Consider the following 27,045-nt stretch of genomic DNA (forward strand, 5'->3'; position numbering starts at 1 on the left):
ATTGACCAATCAGAATGGAGTATTCCAGAGTGCCACTTACTAAGAGAGCGAGATATATATATATATATATATATATATATATATATATATATATATATATATATATATATATATAAAACCTAGTGAAAAAATTTATATACCAAATTGTATTTAAAACATATTTAATTCATGACAAGTATACTACAAATACATTAACATATATATGTACTAATTAAAAGTACCAGGTAATTGCACTTATTTCACCCTTTCTTCAAAGGCACACAGAAGTTTTGATCACTAATGCAGTGGTAAGTGGTAAAGTAGTATAGCTTTTACATATCAATCAGGGGAGGTGTACATTAAGTTCAAATATAGTGTACTGTAAGAAAGTACACTGTTAGGTGGTTGTTTACATCTTATGATTCTACAACTTGTATAAACAGTGTTATAGCAACTGTCATAATAATGTTCTTCAAGCACAAAAAATATTAGTTATATGACTTAGAAATATTTTCCTAATATATATATATATTGTATACTGAATATGTAAAATTATGGGTGTACAACAGCCACCACGCCGGAACCAGTTTTGAAGTGTGTGTGTGGGCGGCTTCAAACAGGCTGGTTGTGGCATCATCGCAACAACATTAAGGAATCAGTATGCAGAGTGTGTTTTACATCCAATATATACCAGACCAGCTTACAAAATGTCCAAAACCAAGGTGATTAGTAATTTATCTACATAAATATTCATCAAAAACTGTCCCCTTACACAGTTTGAATTTTGACACAACCAAACTAAAAGATTTAAATTTGCTTCCGTGGAGAAATACTAGCTATGTGCTTGTCATTATTTTCAGTTCACAACTTAAACATTTTTTAAACAAAATGAAATGCTGTCCGTTAAACATTGATGATGATCCTATTGGTTCAACTGTGGGATCTTGTGTATGGGTTCCTCCTCTTTATGTATCTATTAAAGTCTCAATAAGACAGTCTTTTGTTGTTTGTGTCTGCATTCAACAACGTTACACATGTACAGTATACCCTGTGTTTTATTCTATTTTTTATGCAGCATATTGCATTCGATATTGTGTGACTTGAAGAGGTAAGGGTTAAAGTAATTTCCTCAACCCCAATAATAGGGTACAAAGCAATATTTGTTCATTAACCTACTTTGTCTAATGCAGCTTGTCTGCTCAATCTTGTCTTACTTTGAATTAAGTCAAATTTCCCTCTTGAAAGAAGAATAAACACAAAAACAACAGAATGTAAAACTGTTAATTTGCTTGTTAATATTGTGCTATCAGCATATGATCATTCTACAACTATCACACAAGTCACATCATGTAAGTTATAACTATCTACATCAGCATCCTATGTATTAATACTACATAGGATATGATATTTCTGCTTGGGAACTTGCTAATGGCTGTTATGTTTGCATAATTAATGATGTAGGTCTGTGTAGGTTTTCAGGGACTGTTTGGGGTTTTTATTAACTAACATGTAAAAGTAATTTGGGTTATGTTTCGAGTTCAGCTTAATTTTAAATATATCGTTTATGCTATGAAAAGGGGCTATTTTTGTAGTTACCCTTGGTGAGATTAGTGTTGCTTTGAGATAGCTGTGATCCTGTGTAGATTAATGAAGGATGAGTTACAATACTTCAGGGTTTTTATCATTGATTAACGGTGGTTAAAGGCTCACTATGCTTGTTCCCCCAACTGTAATACTTTAAATGCAAGCACCAGAAGTACATATATTAAATGCCAGACAAAATTCAGTTGTGGTGTGGTATATGTGTGGTGTGGCAGTATATTATTATTATACAGTAACATTAATGTATGCCCAGCACTCTTACAGTGTAACCGAGTTGCAATTGTAATGTCACCTAAATACATTACAAATTTACTCGGAGTCAATTCTGTGTATTTAACATTTTTAATAAAAGAGTAAATCTTTAAAGTGTACTAAAGTATACTTGAAATAGTTAAATTTAAGCACAACCAAGTATACTGAACACATCTTTAGTTCAACTAAAGTGCATTAAGTACAAAATTTGTTGTTCCAATTAAGCACCAATTTATAGCCTGACAGCAATATGCTTTTGAATACTAAAGCACCAACGTGTGCTTAAGTATATTATTTTTTCACTAGGGTAGACAGCGAGGAGGTCAATAGACAATATAATGCCAATCTATATAAGATAATTTAATTGTAGCAAATAAGGTAAACAAAATTAAAAGATTATTAGTATTATTATTACACTTATTTTACACAATATTTACTCAAAACAAGGCAAAAGATATTTGAAAAAATGGCACTTTTCATTGGCAAAGATTCCATTGATTTTAGAACTAACATTTGGCACAATGACTGCCAAACACTGTTTTTTTTTTCCTTTGTTGACATTTTTCCTATTGAAACTGAAAGTTATAAGTTAAAGCTATGGTAGTTCATTACTATTCATAAATGTGACCTTTCACTTGTGTCACAGTTGCATTATATCAACTTTTATGTATATACAGTAGATGGCCTCAAAGCTAACACACAGACTAAACCTCTTGTATACTATTCTGATGATAGTGAAACTTTGAAATGGGGCACTTTTCGTACCACTGTCTCCTTAAGATGATTCACTTATCTTTTCTTCTTTTGTAAGTCGCTTTGGATAAAAGCGTCTGCCAAATGAATAAATGTTATGTAAAAGTAAATGTAAAAGTCACCAAACTCCAATGTTGATTTAATGGGGACTATAAGATCAATGCTGATAGCATAAATGCAAGCAATCAAGTGGCTGCAACCATTATTACCAGTAGTGCAGTCTAGGGCATACGCAGTCATACGCCGTATGCCCACCTATTTTTCATAAGATTTTGCGTATGCCCACCCGAAATAATTGATGATATGTATGGCTACCAGAAATTTTTCAATCTACTAATGCGATGCCTAATAAAAGGAACATTAATGAATTATTAAATTAAATACATATTTAGTGGTGGTCTATTATACAGAAATGCATGAATAAGATTTATAATTAGTTAACAGAAAGGGGCAAACAAACAAGTGGGAGTGGGAGGAGCTCTATAGCATGGAAAATGCTAGTCCTGATATAGCTCAATGGAAGCAGGGAAGGTTTACGGACAGTGCCCCTGACTGCTATCTTTAGTTAAATCACAGCTAGAGAGCTCTGTGCCCTCCCTAAACTAAACAACAGAGCTTTGTGCACATGACTTGGGACTGGCTGTTTGAATTACATGAAAGGCATAATGCCAAAATGAAGAAAAAGAACTTGTAGTAGTAAATAACCAGTAACATGGCCTAATGTATGTTAAACTGTGTAATATTTTGACAGGTCATTTGTAAATGTCTATACTTTTTTGGTGAATCTCACAACGAAATGCATTAGTCATTTTTCACCTGGACAAATATATTATTAATATAAACTATATAGTTAAAGTTTGTTGAGAGTTTTAACTAGTTTTAAAAGTTTGATGTATATACATTACAGTAAGACAAACAGTCAGCTATCTAGCGAAATAGATAGTCAGAAAAAATATCAGGATTGCTCAGCTCAGCGAGTATTGATGCTGACTACCACCCCTGGAGACACAAGTACAAATCCAGCCAAGTCATTGCTAGAGAGGGTAGAGTCACAAGGGGAACCTCCTCGTGGGCACGATTATTGGGCACTCTATTACAGAACAGTCTAATGCATATTGCTTGAAAGAAGGAAGTAGATTCAGAAATGTTCCCCCCTCTCTGTGATCTCTGTGGCAGGTCTTTGTGTAACAAAAACACAGCAATTACTGCATTTGTTTCCCTCTGTGCTCTATGTAACCGTCTAGACAGAGTGATGTCAGTGTGCGTCATTAAATGGAGAAAGAAACTTCTAATTGAGTTTCTCTACACTCTGCTGGCAAAGAAAGAGAAACTCATGGAGGGAAGGTTGTGTCACTTCTGCAGTCGAACAATCTGACCTGTGATATCAGGCTGATATCACTAAAATAAATCAAAAGCATATCAATGCTATTACAATTTTACTCCTCCAAAGACCTCAAATTAAACATGAGAGTGAATAACATGTACTTAACCAAAGGACCCCTCTCCATTCTTTTTCCCTGGAAAATGGATTCCCTGGAAAACGGTTTGCATAAGAGCAATTCTTGGAAATATGATAATTCTAGTCTAGAGTAAGAGTGACCAATCAGAGAATCCTAACAGGACCGAAACACTTCCTCGGATCTCTGTGGCAGAATTATGAGACACTATTTCCATGGATTTATTAGTGGTCTGGAGAAGAAGAAAAAAAGCCACCTGGATACCAAACTAAACAATATCCGATCAAGGGTTGATGTATTTTTACATTAAACTATGAGTTGGGACAAGCCCAGTTCTACAAAGACTTCGCAATCTTACTTTCAGTATCACTCATCCCTGATAAATTAATGTATTTCAGCCACCAACATAGAAAATGTCACCTTTTATTTTATTTTTTGTAAATTTTTTAAGCTTTTCCCAGACACAAATTCCCAATAAATGCCATCTTAAAGTTAAAGTCTCCTCAAATGAAAACAGAAAGTTAACTAGCAGTCAAACAGTCAAAAGGTTATTTAACTTTTAACAAACCCAACAAGTTTAGTAGCAAGTTGTTGTTTGTCACACAACCAATTAAACTCATATTTGTCTCTGGAAACATATAATAGACATCTAATAAAATCTATATAATGGCAATTCAGACATTAACAGCCCAACTAAAAACTAACAAACTTTATACATACATATATATATATATATATATACACACATACACACTGAGAGTGAAAAACAACTAAATAATGTCAAGACACTAAAACAAGTTTTCTCTTCTCAAGTCTTATAGACGGGAACTCTATGACGGGTTTTAGATGAATATTAGTAGACTTACCTTAAACAAACAAAAAAGTACTCAGTTTAAAGTCATGAATAGATATCCCAAGCTTTGGTCCAAGTTTGACGCCCTGGGGAAAGTAAAAAGAGTAGCCTTCGATCTGTTATGGGGCTCAGTTGTTCCTCAACTCGTCTCTTATGAAGCCATGTTGAAGTGAAAGCTGATACTTCCGTGACTGCCTTTACTGAACGCGACGCGTCTGTCTGGGTTCTGAAGTCCGCAATCCAACACGACATATGTTAGGGGTCGACGCTCTTTCCCCAACGTGTTTCCTACGTAAACAAGGACTATAGACAGACGGAAGTTTTTGACCACTGCGCCACGTATAGTGTTTTTTTCAGGGTCTCGCGCAGGAGCGCCGCGTTTTTTAGACGTCGTGTCTGTAAAGAACGTCAACTTTCAAAAACGCGTCTACCTGCGTTCTGTTGCGCTGCGTTTTTAGCGCAAGAACGCGTTCGAACGTCCCCTCGCTACGTATAACGTTTGGTCGAGTCGCTCTCTGACTGTCAGACTCCACTAATAACAATTACGAATTACGAAATAAGATATTGTACTAAAGGAGCACACCATTTATGAGTTTTTAAAGAAGTAGTATGACGTGAAGAGCTGTGATCTAATATAACCAAATTTATGGATGTATTACATAGGATTCACAGTTTTGGTGTGCTTTTAGGAGATTTTCAAACTTCAGAGCCCTTTTATTATTATATAAATTACAACCTCCGCGGTTCTATCATTGGTGAGAGCGTAACAGACAACTAACGTGTTACGACAGTGAATCCCCGTTTGCGGATACAGGACAAATGAATACGGATAGCCGTAAAGTGACACCCACCTGTCGCAAAACCATCCGCGACTTCTCTCATAAAACAGCAATTTTAAAAAGTATTTTTGAATGTACAACATGTTGAAGATTATCTTAAAGGTGGTGAATCCATCATTTGTCGAGCTGTTTCCTCACAAACGCAGTTTATTCAGCACACTGAGGCATCTTCTCCATAGACAGCCATTCAAAAAGAACGGCCCCTTGACTCCTCGCCAGTGTACCGCCATAGAATGTCTATTGGACCGTCGCATTATGCTGTTTTAGGCTAAGCTTGTAGGCTCCCTGTCAGAAGGGGTCTGTCCGTACTGTATTAAACGTCAGTATCGTGTGAAGTGATAAACTTGTGCACGTTTCAAGCTTGTAGCGCCCCCTGGTGGGTATAGTGCGAGATGACTTATAGCGGAATATCTAAAACATTTTCTTTTTTAAATAATTACAAAATTGTTCATTTGCATGTGTATTTTATAGTTTAGCGTTCTTATATTTATTTACAGATTTGATTCTTTATCGATCGTTTATGGTCAAGATTCTATTCTTTAATTAATTATACTGTTTTTGACTTGTTAACCATAAATTAACGTAAATATTCTAAAAGACATCTGCAGAAACAGCAGGCGATCTTGCCTGAAATCATTGACAAACAACCCACCTCACTCATAAAATAAATAAATTATGATAACCAATTTATTGTTCAGCCATTCATCATGTCTTAAATGAACTAATATCGGGCTAAAATCAGAAAGGAAACATAATATCAAGTAGAAAAAAAAAGTATTACATTGAGAGCTATTTTTTTTTCTCTCAAACAGGAATTGATCATCAAGACACAGAAACACAATAGAAACGGGTGCACAGGAACAATGCCAAAATGATTCTGCTACAACTACTACTGAACACTATAAAACTATTTAAAAAGCACCTCATATTAATAACACATTTATTGACATTTTATGTTGTAGGACCAAGCAAACAGTCTGTAGAAAAGCTTTTTCTAGGCCACTGATATGACTTGGTATGCGTCTTATCCTCATGCAAGTATTCATAATTTTAAGTGTATCATAATTTTAATAATAATAATAATTATAATAATAAACACATGGGGTCAAAGGCCCCCAGGGGGTTTCTAGTGATATTGTGTAGATAAAGGGACAATAATTATAGGGCAACACTTTTCCATGTATTCTTTTCAGACAGCAAGATGCTTTTTTGTGTAACAAATTAAAAAGGGTGCATAATTTCCTGTTAATTTTACACATTTGACATTTCATTACATCTCAAGTATTCTATAAACAAATGAATCTCCATTGTGACTGAATGATATGAGCCCACTTTGAACAGTATTCACAACAAATCTATTCGCCCCAATTAAGAAAAACAATGTGTTTTCACAGGGGGCCTTTAGGACAGTTTTAAATAACTTTTGATTTAATCACCTTGAACAAAACAGAAAATGACAAATAAGTATTTTGTCACCAAATAAATGTGATAATTTCCGGGATTTGCCATAGCTACATAGATTTACAATGTTGAAAAAAAGGCAGTGACTATTTGCACAAAGTGTATAGCAACCAAATTTACCAAAAACGTAATCTTTGCACTAAAATACGAAAATAGTGTTGGATGCTATTTGCAGCCCAGTGCAAATATGGCTGATATGATTTACACCCCTAATTAAATACTAACATACAGTATAGGAGCATCACTACAGCGTGTTTATTGAGTGCCACAGACACCAACATCACCCCTAAACCTAACCCTAAACTTCCCATACAGTAATATGGTTTTATTACAGTAACCATAGTATCACCATGTAATCACCATTGATTGAATGGTGACCAACATTGAATGGTGACCAAGCTCCAAAAGCACATAAAGGCAGCATAAAAGTAATCCATAAGACTCCAGTGGTTAAATTAATGTCTTCAGAAGCGATATGATAGGTGTGGGTGAGAAACAGACCAATATTTAAGTTGTTTTTTGCTATAAATCTCCACTTTCACATTCTTATTCTAGTGTTTTTGGTTATTCACAGTCTTTGTGCATATCGCCACCTATTGGACAAGGAGGAGAACTTATATATATAATTTTGTTTTATATTGATCTGTTTCTCACCCACACATATCATTTAGCATCTAAAGACATAGATTTAACCACTGGGATTACTTTTATGCTGCCTTTATGTCCTTTAAGGAGCTTCAAAATTTTGGTCACCATTCACTTACCTTGTATGGACCTACAGAGCTGAAAGACATGTTTTATTTTTAGGTGATCCATTTCTTAAAGGATTCTATATTTTTTTCTTTCAGAAACTGAACTAAGCCAGTTAGTGTCAGTTTTGCTGTCTAAAGCACTGTGTGGGTGTGAGGACCCACATAGATGTATATTTATCATAGCTTTTTATTGAACCAGTGAAGCACACTATTCACCTTTTGGACAAGAATTTCCTCTTGAATCCAAAATATGTCTCATGAAGTGTGTAGATACAAAGAGCTTTCATGAGTTATGTGCATTCAGTACATTCTTCACATAATAATGTGTTCCTACAAGGAAGTTGATGGAATTTATTCTGAAAGTGATACTTTCCCCCCTTTGAACAGGCTGATTTTCTGGTATTTGCAATGTTGACACATACAGTATGTATAAATCCATGACGTCTCTAGTATCCTTATAAAAGCAGTTTTATTCTACATGGAGAGGGTCCCCTCATGGGGGCTGCCATGTTAAGTTCACATGACCAGCTGAATGCTACTCGCTTAATGGGTGAATTCCAATTGAAAGTGATCATCCCTATGCCCTACTCACTTCGAAGGACAGATCTCTTGATTTGGGCACTCTGAAGGGAGCATGAAATTAACGTATGAATGTACCCTTCACTAACAGTCTTGTAAAAGGGCTCTTTGTGAAAAAAAATATTTTCCATACTTTAGTTTTGAATGAACCTTTGAGTGGCGTCCCCTTCCGGCAGTGCCCTTCAAGGGTGCAAACTGCATTTTGGAAAACGCCCAATCTCTTTAACCACCCTGTTATTGTACACTTTCACTCATGGATTAAATGAATCATGGCTGACTGTGAATCAGGCCTGGATGGCATGAGGGTGAGTATGTGATGAGAGAACTGTCATTTTGGGGCGAACTAACCCTTAAAGCGTAGACATGCTGCTGGTGCTGAACAATTAGACAAAACATAAAACATGCTGCATCGAGCATGTATGATATGCTGCTGCACAAATAGACATTACCAACAATCCCCATGCACATCTAGCCCAGTGGTGCTGGGGTGGAGGTGGGTTTCAGAGAAAAAAAAAAACAGCTGCAGTGAAACCAGCTAATCTGCAAAACTGAGCCATTTAAATCTTAGACAAATAGAGAGACGCAAATTGATTGGCTGCCCGATTACAAGGGATTACAAAGGACCAATCAGCTTACACCATGCGAGCCCTTTGGATTTACATATCACATGTGAGCAGAACTGGCAGAATCTGAACAGATTTAAAGAACCTTTCAGCTTACACCACATAGAGTGGCATGCAGGGGCAGATCATCCAATGGGTTTTCTGGGTGTTTACCCAGGGGGCTGGCCACTAGAGGGCCCATGCGATCAAAAACTTTTAGCAAGAAGTCAAGCTGAAATCAAGCTGTAAACACGGAGATGGTGCCCAACAGCAAAATGCGTCGGTGTAGCACATGGTCATAGGGTAACGTTTCGTTCACCGCTGCCACCTATTGTAAAGCTGTGAATGTGTTGTCAGCAAATATATGCATCACTTTTGGTGTGAACTGGTTTTTGTCTGCAATTCATCTTGCTTTTTACAACATGATGGTTGTGAAAGAGTCTTAACAATGTGATAAAACATTAAAGACTCACAGCATAATTTCTACTCAACCCACATGGAATTTGCATACCAGATTCATGCAAAGAACTGTTTGTGAACATGGAAAAATGATTTGACCCAACTTTTGATTATGACTGCACTGCACAAACAAAAAGATTACTTAGTTTGCGTTAATGGGAATAAGCCATACAGATGGCCTACTGGGTGGAAACGTAAAGTATTGCTTTAAAAGTCCTGGATAGTATTCTGATGGAAATGCCTGGTTGGGCTTGAATGGATAGAAAAATAACTCAGTGGATGGTGAGTGGCCCATCTCCTATAATGGAACCAGCATGATCAGTGCTAAAGCCACCATTGAATCCAGTTACAAAGCAGGCCCAAGAGATTGGTTTGAAAAGGGATTTATTCAACGTATGATATAAATGAGGCTGCTCGTTACAGCAAGGTATTTACATATAAAAAGGTGCTGTTTAATATAAAGTCCTGCTGCAGAACAGCATCAATCCAAATCTAAGGAAAGTGTTTGCCAGGAAAGATTACTGGCTGATTGAGATTCCTGATGGCACTCCAGATGAAGAGAGAGAGATTTTGGAGAAATCAATTCACCCTTATGGAAGAGGAGTGAGGGAGGAATTCTTACAACCATCTGACTGCCATACTATTTTTGGTTTGGCGTGTGGTCAATTAATGTTTGTGGGATTATGGTGTTTATAAATGATATTATTATTTCTGTTAATTGCTCTGTTAGACTCAATCAGTTAAAAAGTTTTTGCCTTTGGAGTTTTATAAGCCTTTACATTATTACGTGAGACATACAAATCAGTTCATTAAAATAGTTGGAATAAACGGCTTCTGTACATTTATATTTCTTTTGCATAAAGTCTATGTGCTGGTTGCAATGTGGTGCTGCTATTCCTGTGTGTTATTATCAGTATTGGTATTTACCATCTGTTGATAGTTTGTTTAAAAAAAGGAGACGTGTAGCAGTCAGTTAATTATATTCCTGAGATGCTCACTTTATGTTGATAGGTAACTATAGATGAACAGTTGAGACTATATTATAGTAAAGTGACTCTGTAATGATAGGAAATTAATATGAAACAAACAGTCAGTAAAGCATTTCCAATAAAAAAACTTTCGTTTGGGTAACTAACAGAGATGGGACCAAGTCACACATGTGCAAGTCTCAAGTAAGTCTCAAGTCTTAACCTTCAAGTCACCAAGTCACAAGTCCCCATGTCTGGTAACTAAATGTGAAATAAGAAAACGAGCAGGAAAGCAAAAAAAGGTAAGTAGGCCATTAATAAAGATCTATGTACAGGCTACTTAAAGTCTACTGAATGTTTGTTGAAACACTGTTTACTAGCTATAGCAAGTCAGTTGATAGGTCATTTATAGTCAGTTGAATATCTGTAGGGGACCATCAAAATAAAGTGTTACCTCATGTTTTACTCAAATGAGAAAATACTATTTTTTTGGGCAACAGGAAGTGGTTTAATTATGAAAATTTACTGATAAACACTTTGGTCTTCAGTTTAATAAAATAATTATTGGAAGAAAATGTACCGGTCATAAACCGGTTACCAGCATTTAAAAATAATGTTTTCATCCAGGAACAATTGAAAGAGATTTTGTTCTTGTTTTCGGTTACATTATGAAAAATGTCCCTGGTCGCCACAACTAAAATCCATTGAGAAAGAAATGTGTGCTAACACCCTTGATTTACTACCTGACATATTATTTACATAATAATGGTTGGCTATACATGCATACGCTACACTGTAAATCCCAACTAATCCATGACACAAAATGTTAGTGTAGAGTCTACACAAATGGTCAGAAATGTCAAGACAACATAAAAATGTTATGCTCACTAGACACAAAAACACTTATCATGTTAGTTTGACTGGCTGTGGCTCAAATGGTAGAGTGGGTCGGCCACTAATCACAGGGTTGGTAGTTCGATTCCTGGCCCACGTGACTCCGCATGCCGAAGTGTCCTTGGGCAAGACACTGAACCCCAAGTTGCTCCCAATGGCAGGCTAGCACCTTGCATGGCAACTCTGCCGTCATTGGTGTGTGAATGTGTGTGTGAATGGGTTAATGAGATGCAGTTTAAAGCACTTTTAAAAAGGCGGTATATAAGTGCAGACCATTTACCATTTAAAATCTTTGAGTAGAAACTCAATTTGTGTCAAGTGTACTCAAAACATTCATGTTAAGTTTTATGTGCAAGCTGTTTCCACAAAAAATTTAAGTAGAGTGAGCAAGTTGGAATTTACAGCATAAATAAATTACATATACAGTACCTGTGTTTACCATTTTCAGATGGCTCAGTTAGTATCTGAGAGCACATCTTGTCAGTCTGTTGTTTAATACCCGACACAATAGTGATATATCACCCTCCAGGCCTCCACTGTCAATAAACATAAACAGAGCTTGTTTTGATATGAGTATATGGAAAGCGTGGCTTTGCTCTCTGTTTCTGCTGGTCATTGAAGTGTTGGTTTGTCAACCGTGATGTTAACGCCCGTGCATTAATGTGGCCCTGCCCATACTGTATGTTGTTATTTAAATATGGGTGCAAATAGTATCTGAAACTATTTGCACCAGGGTACAATTATTATCTACCATTATTTGCACCAGGGTTGGGGTGCAAATAATAATTGCCACTATTTGCACTGGGGTGTAAATTGCATATAACCAGGGTGCAAATAGCATATGCCTTTTTAAATAACACATCGTTTTCATGTACGGTCAATGCTTCTACCCAAATTCTGCTTGTATGAATAATTAATATGTTAATTATGGGTTATAGGTAATAATAGATTTAGAATAGGTCTTATAATAATTTAGCATCTCTAGCAAACGTTTGTAACTCAGCAATTTTTCATGTAATTTTTTTAAAGACTTTCATCCCCAAAGCAGCTCACAAATACATTCCTGGGCTTACACAGAATCACACAAACACACAAAAGCCTCTTGTCCTTTCACTGCTTTGGCAGAGCTTTCCTTTTTTGGCACACATGCCTTTGAAAAATTAGACCAAAAGTAAACATGATTATGTAAATGTATGACAAAATCAAATTATGTACTTTTCCACAAGCACCTTTGTTTGGCTTGATTCTTCTTCTAATATGATGCAGCCCACCCAGGTCTACAGTATTGTAAACTGGGTTATGATTTTTTTTTTGAAGAGGGTGTTCTCGGGAAGCAGAAATGTATTTTAGCCTGAAATACAGTAGACCTGTACAATTATTTACTTGCAAAGTCCTTGAGACTTTGAGGTGGAATTGCATACACTGGCGGCCAAAAGTTTGGAATAATGTACAGATTTCGCTGTTTCAGAAGGAAATTGTTACTTTAATTCACCAAAGTGGCATTCAACCGGTCACAAAGTATAGTCAGGACATTACTGATGTAATAAACAGCACCATCACTATTTGAAAAACAATCACATCTAGACAGGCTCCATTTCCATCAGCCATCACTCCAACACCTTATCCTGTAATCATGCTAAATTATTATTTGGTTCTAGAAAATAACTTGTCATTATATCAAACACTGCTGAAAGTTATTTGGTTCATTAAATGAAGCTTAACATTGTCTGTGTTTGTTTTTGAGTTGCCACAGTATGCAATAGACTGGCATATCTTAATGTCAATATTAGGTCAAAAATGGCAAAAAAGAAACCGCTTCTATCGAAACTCATCAGTCAATCATTTGTTTGAGGAATGAAGGCTATACAATGCTTGAAATTACCAAACAACTGAAGATTTCATGCAAAGGTGTACACTACAGTCTTCAAAGACAAAGGACAACTGTCTCTAACAAGGACAGAATGAGATTTGGAAGGCCAGATGTACAACTAAACAAGAGGATAAGTACATCAGAGTCTCTAGTTTGAGAAATAGACGCCTCACATGTCCTCAGCTGACAGCTTCATTGAATTCTACCCACTCAACACCAGTTTCATGTACAACAGTAAAGAGAAGAGAGAGGGGTGCAGGACTTATGGGACGAATTGCAAAGAAAAAGCCACTTTTGAAACAGAAAAACAAAAAGGAAATGTTAGAGTGGGCAAAGAAACACAGACATTGGACAACAGATAATTGGAAAAGAGTGTTATGGATCTTAACCCCATTGAGCTTTTGTGAGATCAGATAGACTGTAAGGTGCCTGAGAAGTGCCCGACAAGACAGCCACATCTATGGTAAGTGCTGCAGGAAGTGTGGGGTGAAATGTCACTTGAGTATCTGGACAAACTGACAGCTAGAATGGCAAGGATCTGCAAAGCTGTCATTGTTGCACATGGAGGATTTTTTGATGAGAACTCTTTGAAGTAGTTTAAAAACATTTCTGAATGTTCTGAATTTTTTTTTCAAATTGTAATAGTAATTTTTCACATTATTAATATCCTGACTAGATACTGTGATCAGTTGGATGCCACTTTGGAGAATAAAAGTACCAATTACTTTCGATAAGAGCAAAATCTTTACATTATATCAAACCTTTGGCCACCAGTGTATATAATATAGATATATACAATTTAAGTTTTTGTACAGGGTATATTTTATGTAGATCTTGCTGTAAGAATTTCTTACAACTTGCAGAGTCTCAACTGTGGATAACTGTGAACTGAATAACTGATTTACTGAAGTTTTAGTTTTCTAGCGGGACATCATGGCACAAGAAATATAAATTTTTCAGATTTCTCTGACGGCTCTTGGCATCCTATGTAATATGAACAATGTTCCTGCAAGTCAAGAGTGAGTATTCTTGTAATTTATTTGGCTATTATAGATTATGTTAAAACATTTTTGTAACATAATTCTTTCTACATGATGGGACTGAACATAAAACACTTGGTTCCCCTTCTGTCATTCACTCGACGTTGTGTCAAATGAAGTGACACAAGGGGTCTTCCTGGGATGCCAAACATACCTCTGAACCTGAGAAAAGGACAATGTCAAGTTGGCAGGCAGAATTTGCATGCCCCGCCCCGGACATATGGGTATAAAGGAAAGCGGGTCAGCGAGTGCCATTCAGAATTTTTCTTCAGAGCCGAAAGGTTGTGTAACAAGGAAGCTGAAGTTCACCACTGGTTCACTCACCTCTGTCAGCGAGAAGCATTGCTGTTGGATCTACGGCGCGTTTCCAGCTGGTGTTCGCTCTGTCTGCACGCTGTGCAGTCTACGCCCCTGGGCACTTTGACAGCGGTTTTCACTGTTACAAGAGTGTTCTCCTCCTAACAGAGTTTGAGTTTTCCACTCACAAAAGAGCAATACACAGCGGCGTTGAACCTTCTTTTCAGGATGCGTCTTTTTCAAGATGCCTTTCCGCCCCTGTGTTGTTCCTGGATGCGGTCGATTTCTCTCCAAGACCGACGGCCACAGACGCTGCCTCGTGGACCTGGACAGGACCCTGGCAGCTTAAATGTAGCAAGCTACTTTTAGAGTGTAACTTGTAGTGTAACTTGCTACTTTTTCTGAAGTGTAGCTTTTAGCTTAGCTTAACCAATTTTTCTGTTGAGTAGTTGGTAGCTTAGCTAGCTACATTCTTTGAGTAGCTTGACCAACACTATGTTTATTTAGAAAACTTGATTTTCCCAGTAGACAACATTAGGGTCTACAGTGTACTTTTCTGCAGATAATACACAGACTTGTGCATGCCGAAGTTTGTTTTGCTTCTATTTCTCTTCCACATGAGGGCAGTGAAAGATTGTAGCATTGTTGACTGAGTGATGGTTTTGCATTGATCTAAGGTATTTTGGTTATTTGTATGATTACTATTTAAATTACAAACTGAAAACAATTTGACATAATTCCAGCCATTTTCATGATGTAGTAAATTAAATCCAGTACAAGCAAAGAAGATTATAGATGGAAGCATTTGTGTGTATATCTCTTTCTAACCTTTTTTTATAAAAAAAAAAAAAAAAAAAAAAGACTTTTGAACAGAAAGTGATGACATTTGTATGCTTATAAATGTGGAATTTCAATTTTCCCATATTGTTAGGCTGAAGGTCACGGGTAAAAACTTATCAACCTCTTTCTTGCCACCAAGAGATTGACTCATTTAAACCACATTTATCAAAGTATTTTAATATCACCATGCCAACATTTATTCATATACATATAAGAAGCCACAGTCTTGTCTAGAGGCTGTATCAACTCCCATGTTAAAAATAAGAAGTGTACACTGTCTGAATGGCTCCTCTTATCACAGTAATCACATCTCACTAAGGCAGGATATATATCATGTGCTCTTCGAACTTTGTTGCCGGCAATCTGGGTGTTGGAATAATTACAGTTTGCCAACCCATTCATCTCTGTTCACTAATTCAAGATAAGGAAGAGCATGCTCACATACACATAGGTGGAGAGTAATTGGCAGAAAAACAATGTGGAAACATTTATCAGAAAATAATTATGCTGAAAACGTTAAGCACGCTGCTAAAACAGCTTAAACTAGCCTAAGCTTGTTTGGTGGACTTAACTGGTCTCCCAAACTGATCTTTGCTGGCAAATTGCATTATTGATAATGGTGAGTCTGATACTCCACTAAGTATTTTAATGTGTTTCTGTTGGGATTTAAGCAAAAGGAAAAGTTAATATGGTAATTTTTGATTTCTGTTTGTCATTTTTCTACATGCAGGTCAGTGGTTATTCTGGAAATTGGAGTGGCTGCTCTTGTGGCAGTATTTCTCTTGGTCTACTCACTACAATCTTCCTAAAGACTCTTTATTCTATGGTATGAACTTAAACTGACATTAATGATTGTTTCACCCTCAAAATAGAAAATATCCTCTCCACCTTACGGTTGGACACTCAAATAAAGTCTCAAAAGCAGGTACGAGAAATGGTTTAAGGAAGGAAAACAAAAAACGAAAAGGAACAGAAGTTTTTGCAGAACATAATCATAAATGGGGTTTCCCTTTCAATTGTTCAGGAATAATTTCGGCATTACTTTTAAATTCAGGTAACTGGTTAATAACATGATAATTTAGTTCCTGTGATACAATTCGGTGGCTTATTACAGCTAAAGAGCCAAGTGCAATGAGTGTGTGCTCCCTTCTGTTTTACACCAATGTTGGTTAAAGCTGGTATTTCTAAAAAATCCTATTCATGTTTTTATTTGTAAAACTTTTTAATTAGCGAAAACATACTTAGTGCACCTTTAAAGCAGTACAAAGCTGATTCAGGACTATTTTAGCTCCATGTGGGCACACCAAGGTTTAAAAATAATAATTAAACTCATATAAGGTTGACATTTAATCCAAACGCAACACACTCCTGTGCGTGCTGGAGAGAGAGATTTATTCATTGATATAGATGGCATGTTGTATATTTTAAACGTTTTAGTGATTGATATATAGGATACATTTATTACATTTTATATATAGGATACTGTATACTATAGGTAAGGGGCCAAGAACTATATACAGTCAGGGGCCCCAGAATTACTTGCTATGGCCCTGGTTGTGTATGATGGAAGGAAGTAATTGTCGGGTTTCAGAAGTAGAAGAGACAGAGTCAATTTATTTTCTGTTGTAAATTTAGATTTCACACGATTTTATATGATTTAGCCAACTCATACGAATCCGTTTGATTTCTCAATGAAAGTGTGATGCATAAAACAGTTTTGAATCCCAGCTCAAAAAAGATTCCACTTTCTAGGTCACTCACACCAGAATTAATTCATCACTTTTTTCCTTCTTTAAAGGTCCAATCAGTAATTTTTGAAGTATGGCTTACACTGACACCTAGTGGCCTGGATGCTGCATCATTCAAACGCAGTAGTTTTCAGTTACACATGCCATTGTAGAAATTCACTATGCACAGTAAACCAGGATTAATTGAATCCAGTAATTAAAGTATCCAATAACAGGGCAGTTACTGAGATTAAGTGAGTAGTATTCAACTGGTCATGTGAAGTTAACATGGCTGCCACATGAGGTGTCCCTGCCCCATGTAGAATAAAAGAGCTTTAATAAGTTTACTGAAAAGACTGAACTATTCATCTCACATGAGTGGTCATGATTTCATACATACTGTGTGTTAAAATTTGCTATTAATTTCATTAGAAGTAAACTTTTTTAAATTAGGAAAATAATTAGTGAGTGCACCTTAAATGTTAATGCAAATAAACCTCATAGGGATCAGTATAAAAACCAAGACTGGCATTTCATTGGCAGAAGTCAGTTAAACTATTGTCAGACAGACAGGTAATCTCTGTTTTCCTAGCCTCGCTGATTAAACGGGTCTGGATTGTGGAGAAAGGGATGCGAGCTGTCACTATCAGACTCTGATGATGGTAAGAAGTGTTTCTCTTTGAGCCATCAAATCTACGAGGCTGTCAGTTAGATACGCATAGATGCAGGCAGAATGGCAGTTTACATTATCTAGTCTGGCAATCCAACCATGAAATTGGATACAAGAAAAGTATTTACACAAATGTCTTACAATAACACGCCTTTCTTTACTTTTACACTTCCCGTTTCTTTCACTTTAAAGGAATGTTCCAGGATAAGTTTAATCGACCAAATTTGTGGCATAATCTGGATTAAAAATTATTTCGACTCGTCCCATGTTTATTCTACCCTCCTATGGTATTTAAAAATGGCACCTACCTTTGGTATTCACAGCCATTTTTTACCAGAAGGGTCAGATGTGTAACCCCCTTTTATGCATTTCTTTTGGGATTTTATGGTATTTTTATTTTATTTACATTTACATTTCTAAAATGGACCATTAATTTGCATATGCAAATAAGCACATTTTTGAAAAAATAAAAATAAAAATTCTGAACCTACGCTTGTGTATATAATTTCAAACATGAAGAAAATATAAGAATGTGACATAAATTGGTGACAGGTTGCTGCTATCTGGTGAAAAATATAAATAACTTGACTATGTCATGCCAGTACCAGTCAGTACATGGCTGTAGCCACCTACTGTGTAGTCAGATGGCTTGTTGTAACCTTATTTTATATTTGATCTCAAGATATGCATTTGGATATATATTTAGACATTATCAAACAATTTTTTGTCAAAGTATAGCATTTAAAAATGTTTTTGAAGTGTCCGTTTTTGCAGTTAATGCCATAATGCTTGCAATCAAACCTGATCATGGTGTTACAAAGTGAAGACACAAAATAATCATTTTTCTACCAATAAAATATTTAAAACATAAAATGTAATAACTTAAATGTAAATCAAGAAACAGAAATGAACTGCAAAATTCTGAAAATTCAATTAGAGTATAAAACAGAAGAATCAGAGTAAACATTTTGCAGCAAGCAAAAAGTAGAGCTTATTGATGCACTGGTTCTGTTTGTGTGTGTGTGTGTGTGTGTTCTGCATTGTGAGTGTGTTATCGTCTCACCCCTTCATTTCTGAGTTTGTGTATTTAGCATTGTGACTGATTTATTGTTTTTTTTTCCCTCAAAGCTCTGTGTTATAGTCTCACTTTATGTATGTGTGTAAGTGATGTTTTAGAGCAGGGGTAATCAATTAAAGTTTCAAAAATAACAACTTGCAGTGTCAGTAATCAGTATGTCTTTGAATTGTGTTTTTAATTATTACAATTTTATTTTTTAATAGTTATTATAACCTTCCATGTTGGCAGCAATAGTACTTAGTAAAAGAAAAAAAATGAAACAATCAAAATAGTCTCTTCAATGAAGAGATGAGGACACTGGCCCAGAGACAAAGCCAAAGCAGTGAGGTGTGAGGGATGTTTTCTACCAAAATATTTGGCTAATATATTTTATTGAGTTCATTAGTCGAGGGCACTTGGATATTAATATTACAAGATAAGACCAACATTTGTTTTCAAGTTGGGTGGCAGCAGTCCAGTTTTTGTGTGGATTTTGTAAAACCCCTACAGTAAATTACATTTGTAGAATAGCTGTATGCTGGCTTCGTCAACGTCATCAATACCAAAATGACATTGATTTTCATGTATGCGTTAGCTGAACACAACGCGCTAATCTTGAATTCTGGGCAAATATTACACCAGCTTTGGGGGAAGGCAAGGGAGTGAATAATTATTTCAGTCTGTTCCTCACACAAACCTATCATACAGTATCGCCTCAGAGGATATGTATTACTTTTTCCTTTGGAAAGAGCCGCATAAAGACACTACTGCACACATTTGTCCTATTGTGTTCTTCAGAAGAAGAAAAAACAGTAAACAGGTTCACATTGATATGAGGGTCAGTAAATATTGACAGAATTTCCATTTTTGGGTGAACTGTTTTTTTAAGGTCACACTATCTTAGAAGAACACAACATGAAATACAAGTCAGTTCTTGCTGTTATGTTTAAAAGGCAGTGGATGTTTCTGTCCTTGTCAAATTAGTGTGTCCTATCATGACAGGCAACAATACCGCACATTGGGGCTCTTTTGGGCTGGATCACTGTGTGCCAACATGATAGTGTTTATACCAAGAATAGTGGTTGGTGAGTCAATATAACCAGGGAATGCTTTTGCTGTGTTGAAGCAGCACTTCTTCTTCTTTCGGCTGCTTCTGTTAGGGGTTGCCACAGCGGACCATCCGTGATCCGCATTTTTGTCTTGGTACAGGTTTTACGATGGATGCCCTTCCTGATGCAACCCCCAGTGGCTCGGGGACTCTCACGCACACCTATGGGGCAATTTAGAGTCTCCAATTCACTTAACCTGCATGTTTTTGGACGTGTGAGTGAAACCGGAGCATCTGGAGGAAACCAACACGAACACGGGGAGAACATGCAAACTCCAAGTCTAGGCAGCACATTCTACCAAAAAAAGATTTTTGTTGCAAAACAATAATTATAAAAGACACTTCTTGAATGCATTTCCTTTTCCTACGGCATATTTATTTGCTGGTAAATATGGTTCAGAGATTCATCCTGCCTTTTGGCTCAACATTCCCTTATTACTAGTGCCCATATGCGGGGCGATGTCTCTTTTCTCTAGACCGTGGGATATGCCTCTTGTGGGTACATCCAAAGTGAAGTATCAAAATTTCACCACTGAACTGGTTTTCCTTTATAGTATCAAATGTGTTTTTCAGTCCATTGTTGCTGGTGTTCATCAGGCAGAATGTGAGCAGAAAATAGCCCTAATCTGGCGCCCCCTGGATCTGCTGTTTGTGATTTACCTATTAGCTGCCATGGGTTTCACAATCTTTAAGAGGACTGGTAAATTCAGACTTTGTGGTTACCATAACTTGTTTTGGCTATGTTTTGGATGTTGTCTGAGTGCTCAGTAGGACACTGGTGTGCTGGTGCTCCCACCAGGCTTCTTAAATAACCAGTAAGACTTCCATGGTCAACCATGGATGTCTAAGCTGATCTTGTCAGCTGGATATACTTGGCTATGAGCTGAAAACCTACTTTAAGGTGTACTGTACTCTCTCCATGCAGGCAGTTCTTGATTTGCCCTCTGGAAATCCTCAAGAAATATGGGAATGAGAATATACTTGAAGGAGCCGGTTGGGTTCGCCAAATTTATGGTGTGTGCAAATTTAAATAGTACTAACCTAAAACTCTCAAAGTAATCACATTCATTCAGCTTCAGACAAATGCATTCAGGCAACTGTCTAGGGCAAACCCCAAAGCATACTCTGCGTCTTAATATCTTAAGCTTTATAGTATTAAACTTCTTTAAATGAATGTGCTGCAGTGTTGGGGAAGCTACTTCGAAACTGTAGCTTCTCAAACTACAAGCTATTCATACTTAAAAGTAGTTATATTAGTCAAGTATTTAAAAAAGTAGATAGCTACACTACAATTTACTAACAAGACGTAGCGAACTACATTGAAGCTATTTAAAGGAATATTCCAGATCCAATACAAGTTAAGCTCAACCAAGAGCATGAGTGGCATAATGTTGATTATCACAAAAAACTTTTTGATTCTTCCCTCATTTTCTTTAAATAAAAGAAAACATCGAGGTTACAGTGAGGCACTTACAATGGAAGTGAATGTGGAAAATTTTTGGAGGATTTAAAAGCAGAAATGTGAAGCTTATAATTTTATAAAAGCACTTACATTAATTCATCTGTTAAATTTGGTGTATTATTTGAGATGCAGCATCGTTTAAATAACTGTTTTTTTGGTTACGTTGTAAAGGTCAAGAAGTTGTCAAATTGGGTATTACTTCACACAGAAAAGGTTAGTAAATGGAAGCACAGCATAGTTCTAGCGGGAAGACTAGCAGCTGTACATCATCACATCATTAGCTGGGTAATTCCTAGCCAATCACATGTAAGCTGTTGCTTTATAAGTCTGCTCACAATCTATCACATTGCTGTTTCAGTGTGCTAACACAGGCAACCTCCACCACCCCACCACCACCAGTTGAGCCCCTGCCTCATATCTACGGCAGGACATGACGGTTCTGGGTACAACTCCCTCAGACCGCCGGACGGGGCCTACACCAAAGAGAGAGACATTACTTCCCGTTTTTCATTTAACAAATAAATGTCATCTTAAATTTCACTCAAGCCTGCATATCTTCCTGATAGAAGTAATTTTATCACACTATAAATATGATTACGTCTTGTGGCTATACTTTTGAAACAGTCAGTATTTTAACATTTATGGATTGGCCCCTTTCAGTTCCATTGTAAGTGCCTCACTGTAAACGTGATTTTGTTTTTTTAAAGAAAAGGAGGGATTGCCTGGGTAGCTCAGTGAGTAAAGGCGCTGACTACCATCATTGTGTCAAGACACTTAATCCAGGTTGCTCTGGGGGGATTGTCCCTGTAATAAGTGCACTGTAAGTTGCTTTGTATAAAAGCGTCTGCCAAATGCATAAATGTAAATGATGTAAATGTCTCCTAAGCAACCAAATTGGCCGGTTGCTAGGGAGGGTAGAGTCACATGTGGTAAACTCCTTGTGGTTGCTATAATGTGGTTCTCACTCTCGGTGTGGTGAGTGGTGAGGTTTGTGTGGATGCCGCAGAGAATAGCGTGAAGCCTCCACACACGCTAAGTCTCCGCGGTAACACACTCAACAAGCCACATAATAAGATGCGTGGATTGACGGGCTTAGACGTGGAGGCAACTGAGATTCGTCCTCCGCCACCTGGAGGACTTAGAGCGCATTGGGAATTGGGCATTCCAAATTGGGGAGAAAAGAAAAAAGAAAAGAAAAGGAGGGACAAGTTGAAATGTATCCTTTAATTATAATCAGACTTCCTAAAGCTACAAATAAGAGACAGGACATTTGGAGAGTGTTTTCATTAGTACTGTATGTTTATATGCACTTTAAAAGATTGATTTCAGTTGGACTAAAACAATTCATATGTGCAACTGTTTATGTTAACTTTAATGAAAAACAGTGATGTATTGTTTTGTCATTGCTATTGTTGGAAAACGTAGCATGCTAATGAGTTTTTCAAGGTACTGAAAATATAGTCAATTTAGTAGAGTTACTACTTTTCGTTTAATAAATTACTGCCCAACACTACTGTACCGTATGCTACTGAATAGACATTACTCATCATTATCACTCAATAATAGGAATTACAGTCCTGGGTGGCTTATTGTCACCTTGGTTAGTCCAAGAAAATCTTTCCCCACTGTCTCAACCAACAGTGAAGGTACCTTTGTTTTTTGTTTGGATTGGGTCTTAGTTTGGTCAATATGTTATCCAAAGTCCTTGTTCTAACCGGAGCCCAGGCACAATGGTGGCCCATCGATCAGGCTGGATATGTGCTGTGAGAACTTGATAAGCTAATCTCACCCATGAGTCCAGACTGAGCCCCTCCATCAACTCTCAACAAGGAGAGAGTCAGAGAGTGTGTGATGAGCGGTAATGTGTTTGATAAGAAATGAGGGTACACCAACACGTATGTTTGTACAGAGCACAGAGACACAATTTGATCACATAATGTGTGCGCTCATGGATGCAAGAGTGTTTGCTAGAATATTTATGCATTCTGGGTGAGGTTCTGAAGAATTCAGTATTTATTGCTAATGACTTTAAAATTTAGATTCAATTCCTGAAACTGAATTGGATTTGAATCAAGGTAGCAAACTGGATTTAGAGTTGCAATTCAAATTTGAATATACAGGAATGTTCCATTATACATTATACATGCAAACAAACTTTATACATGTTAATGTGATTTTGATAAAATCGCTTACTATCATTATCTGTATAATGTTATTGCCAATATTAGAACTTCGTTGTTATGGTGACGTAAAGCTGGTACAATTGTAATCTGGTAAACACAGTAAATCCCTGATTTTCTGACACTAAGATCATGTTAACACTTATACTGTAATGTTTACGTCTTGTGGCTATACTTTTGAAACTGTTTGTATTTAATTGTTTCCCAACTGGCCCCATTTACTTTCATTGTGTGCCTCATTGTAACCATGAATTTTGCTTTATTTATTTATTTATTTATTTTCTTGTAAATGAAGGAGGACTTTACTTTTTTGTGTGTGTTAATCAACATTATGCTACAAATACTATCGATTAAGCTTAACTTTAAGGAATATTCCTGTAAGGAAATAGAGTTCAAAGGGAATTAAATTCAATGAAATGTAGATTTTAATAATACATTTCAGTTACTCTTAAACATGTTGGGTTACACAAAACTGAAACATTAGATGCTATTTATAAATTCATATAATTCCATATATTACGTAATCAATAGATTCATCATTTTATGTTAATGTATATTTTAAAAAGGTATCTGAAAACAATGCAATGTATGTGATTTTCTGGTGCTGTCTGGCAAAATTAAAATGTATTTTGATGACGGTGTGATTTTATTTTTTTACTTATGCCTATCAAAAAAAAAAAAACTTATATCAGGTCATCATTTAAATTAATAGGGAACTATATAAATGATAAAGAAATTGTAATTGTATCATTTTAAATTAACATATAATTATTAACTATACAAAATTATTAATGAATTACATAATTATTGAATTCGTCAAAATTATTCAATACATTTTTCATGTTATGTGGCAAAACTTGTGTTAGACTACTGAAATTTGACTGTTTTGTAATTGTATTGCAATTTCTTTGAATTGCAATGGAGTAAATTGATCTATCTACCATTCCCATTTAAATTCTACTCATTAAAGGGTTAAAACAACCAAAAATGAAAATTCTTGCATGATTTACTTCCCTTTAAACCATCCCAGATGTGTATGACTTTCCTTCTTCCGCAGAACCAAAATGAAGCATTTATAAGCAGATTTCAGCTTTGTTTGTCTATACAATGCAAATTAAAGTCTGCCATCAGACTGCTGGCTGTTTGACGTCCAAAAGACATATTTAGTCAGATTACAAATAATCCACACGACTCCATGTCTTCTGAAGCAAATCGATATGCTTGCGTAAGAAACAAATTGCTAAACGTTTTTAACATTAAATCGATGCTTCCAGCCAACGCTGGATTGCTGTTTGAATGAACAAACACTTGCGTGACTCTGTTGTAAACAACGTGCACGCTTCTGACTTCTCGCGTGAACGCGCCATTGCGTCGTCACTGATCGACTGCTGGTAGGAAGCGATTTTTAAAAGTTAATAAAGTTTTAATTATCTATTTATATTTTACACAAACGTATCAATTCGGTTTAGAAGACGTTAATTGATCAACTTGAGTCGTGTGGATTACTTTTATGCTGTCTAAATATACCTTTTGGACCGTCAAACAGCCACCAGCCTGATGGAACCATTTACTTGCATTATAAGGACAAACAGAGCTGAAATCTGCTTATAAAAATCTGATTAGGAAGGAAAGACATACACATCTTGGAAGAGGATCTACATTTTTGGGAGAACTAACCCTTTAAATGAAGTTGAGCCAATTCTTAAATTAAAGATTTTGTGCAACCCAGCTACTGAGTTTAAGTGTGGGTGAAACTTTTATATTGATCACAGAGCATTTTTCAGAGCGAGTGAGAGTTTAGCATTTGCTTTCAGGCCTTCATCATTGAAGGTGATAACAACAATCCACATCTGCTGAGTCTTTCTCCTCTAAAAACATCAAGCCATGTGTGCCAGGCCCTCTCCTTATTCATTAAGTTTCATCAACGGCTCAGTCAAGTAAATAAGTAATTCTCCAAAGCTAAATCAGGATTCCATTACCGTGCAAACATGACTTTCACACCTCAGTGTAACTCACTATGAAAGTCACTATGTTTCATTTGCAACACAAACAGCCACTGTTTAGTCCCTAATCACGGGTGATACGCCCAAATGTTTGTGCTTTTGATTAAACCACAATAATGTGTGAATAATGAGGGGAACTCTATACAGTCAACCTGATCTGTATTCAGATGGAGTACATGAGTTGCAACAGCAATGGTGCCCTTGAGAACAGATGAGTCGGACTTCATTCACTTGACATCAAAGCACTGGTGTGTAGTGGCAGTGCTGGTACTGTTGACACACAGGTAGAAAAATACTTGTATTGTGATGTTGTCTATGCTACAGATGTTGCTCCTCTTATTCCATGCACTTTCAATGCTGGGCTCATTTGCATATGGGTTGCGTACACCTGGCTGCACCTGGGTGATGGATTGGACGGTATATTTTGCAGGTGAAATCTTACAGGTGAGGCCCTGAAAATGTACAAAAAAACCCCAATCCAATATTTTTTCAAATCTATACTGTGCATTTGCGAGATCTTGCAATCTGAATCACTGCAGATGCTGCAAAGCAAGAAAGCATCAATGAAATCTGCAATTTTGCTAAGCAACTTAAATGAAAAGAAATTAGAAATGATATAATATATTTTGTATTATATATAAAATAGAATTGATATAATTTCTAATTAATATAATACTATAAATAAAAGGATATATTGCATAGAAGAACTTAAGCCTAGATTTGGTACCATTTAGACTTTTTGCATTGTAGATCTAGACCTGTGTTTCTGGGATGGAGGTGGGTTTCAGAAAAAAATTCTGAACTCTTTTCACTGATAAACAGTGAAACCAGATGATCTGCAAAACTGAGCCATTTAAAACTTACACAAAGAGATAGTCAAAGAACCAATAAGCTTTCAACATGCGAGCCAATTGGGTTAACATGACATGTGAGTGAGCCGATTGGCTAACAGATAACAAACTCAAGAACCTATCAACTTGCACCACGTAGACATGGCTGAACTTGGGTCATTTATTATGACACTTTTTACCAATCCTCATTACTGTAATGCAAATAAATATTCCAATTTCTGGAATGCAAACAACAACAAAACAATTATAAATTATAAAATGTTTAAAGTAAGATCATGGTAGCATTTGATGTATTGTATTTAATTTAGGAGAATTTGAAGTAAAAAAAAAAATCATAATAAGAGTATTTTTTACTGTCATAAAATATAAATATACAGTATTAAAGTAAAGATATTCTAATGAGAATCATCAATGAGAATAATGGAAATGATAAAGAAAAAAAAATGTCTGAACACATTACTGGGATTACTAGTAATGGGATTTTTGGGGG

The 27,045-nt window shown here is 36.2% G+C and overlaps 1 protein-coding gene and 1 pseudogene across 1 annotated transcript in view; one reads left to right on the forward strand and one right to left on the reverse strand.

The window, feature by feature from the left end:
* The window catches only part of LOC127639854 (protein strawberry notch homolog 2-like), a 62,177-nt gene extending 57,125 nt beyond the window's left edge, over nt 1-5,052 (reverse strand). Inside the window, exon 1 of the mRNA XM_052122149.1 lies at nt 4,910-5,052. The gene's annotated coding sequence lies outside the window, so the exon portion shown is untranslated. The remainder of the gene's footprint in view (nt 1-4,909) is intronic.
* Nucleotides 3,839-26,160, forward strand: LOC127639502 (transmembrane 6 superfamily member 2-like; annotated as a pseudogene).
* The last annotated feature ends 885 nt before the right edge of the window (nt 26,161-27,045 follow it).

Source organism: Xyrauchen texanus, chromosome 48 (assembly GCF_025860055.1).
Source record: "Xyrauchen texanus isolate HMW12.3.18 chromosome 48, RBS_HiC_50CHRs, whole genome shotgun sequence".
Classification (NCBI taxonomy): domain Eukaryota; kingdom Metazoa; phylum Chordata; class Actinopteri; order Cypriniformes; family Catostomidae; genus Xyrauchen; species Xyrauchen texanus.